The following is a 1,627-nucleotide window of genomic DNA, read 5'->3' on the forward strand; positions in this document are numbered from 1 at the left end:
TCTAAATGAAGAAGGAAATTTGCAAGCTTGTGGGAAATACTATTCTATTAATGAGATCCCACTAGCAGAGACACTTTCGTATGGTGCAGGGGCTGATTCAGAAATCTGACCAGAAAGTGTCATGTGTCATGTATTTTTAATTGAAAAACACCAAATTTGGAGTGCAGTAGGGCAAAAAAATCTCCTTTCAAAAAATAAAGTCTCAGATCCCACATTCCAACCACAATAAATTAAGCCAACAGCTTTAGAAATATATCTGAGTCTTTCATAAGGCTGTGTTACTAAAAGGTTGTCGAGACAGGCTTTTTTCTGAAAAAATCTTTCATGAACCTGCTGCACAAGCCCTTTTCAAATAAGAAAGTGTACTTCCCTGAGGACACAGGCATTAGACAGCACTGCAAAACTGCACATTTTGCTCAGCATTATCCACAGCCCACCAACACGTTCTTCCTCCCTTTCCAGGGTGTCCGTGCTGACAGTGGGGGATAAGGGGAGGCAGGCAGAGGCAGGGTGCAGTGCATGCTCCAAATTTGCTGCTGTTTCCACTGAAAGCATCACTCCATGTTTACTGTCAGGTAGGGCTGTGTATGTGAGGCTTTACCATGCAGAGTGAACAAGGCTACTAGTCAGAGCAACTGGCAGAGATTTAGTACCATTTATCATAACTCATTGATGTCAATGGTGAGACTCTTCGTGACCTCTGTGGAGCCAAGATTCCAATACAGACAGTCTAAGTCTGATCAGAGCAATTTTGCATGAGACAATGCCTGAATTATCAGCAGAAACCAGCTATGAATCCTTCTTGAACAGATGAAAGAAATTGTGAAAATATTTGGACCAATGCCTACAAAGGCAAGGGCTTGGTCTGGCACTATGCAGACTGGGAATTCATTAATTTCCACTCAATCCTGTGAAAATAATCATTGAGTGGCATTTGGTAGATTATTTAACCTCCATCTAATACAAGTTTTTCTCCAATGAAGTGGGAATTGTAGAATCTGAGCACATAATTTACAGCTGTGAGGACTAATACAAGACTTGAACCAGGCCTGGTGTAGGGGAAGGACTACATGGGATTTCTTTAAACCATGTCTTTAGTCAGTACCATGCTGTTGAGATGCAAGTTTTGCAGATGATATATAAATACCTGTACATTTCAATTTGCAGAGAAGGCAGCTCTGCATATACCCAATATTGGAACAGAACTCAGGCACCATTATGTTAGCATCACTACCCAATCTGGTTTTCATTTACCAGTTAATAAAAAGTCATGCTGAAAAGCTCCACTTTTGCTACCATTCCCCTTCAGACTCTTTTTGGTTCATTTTGCCAGCATAGTCTAAATTTTGAGACTGTGTATGCAGAAAAGAATTGCAGCTGAGAAAAATATTTAAAACACCTTGACGAGCCCTGATTATTTTTTTTTTTTTTAATTGCCACAGAACTGTCAAAAATAAGAAAAGACTAGAAGCTGAAGCTATGGCTTTAAACCTCAATTTCAGTCTTTATTAACACACCAGATACAGATTTTTGCAAGACAGTGGTACATGGTCCACTGAAATGAAAACTTTAATGGGGTTCAGCTGGAGCCCTAAACTATGCATTTTCCATGCTTTGCAATGGACAC

Source organism: Passer domesticus, chromosome 6 (genome assembly GCF_036417665.1).
Source record: "Passer domesticus isolate bPasDom1 chromosome 6, bPasDom1.hap1, whole genome shotgun sequence".
Taxonomy (NCBI): Eukaryota; Metazoa; Chordata; class Aves; order Passeriformes; family Passeridae; genus Passer; species Passer domesticus.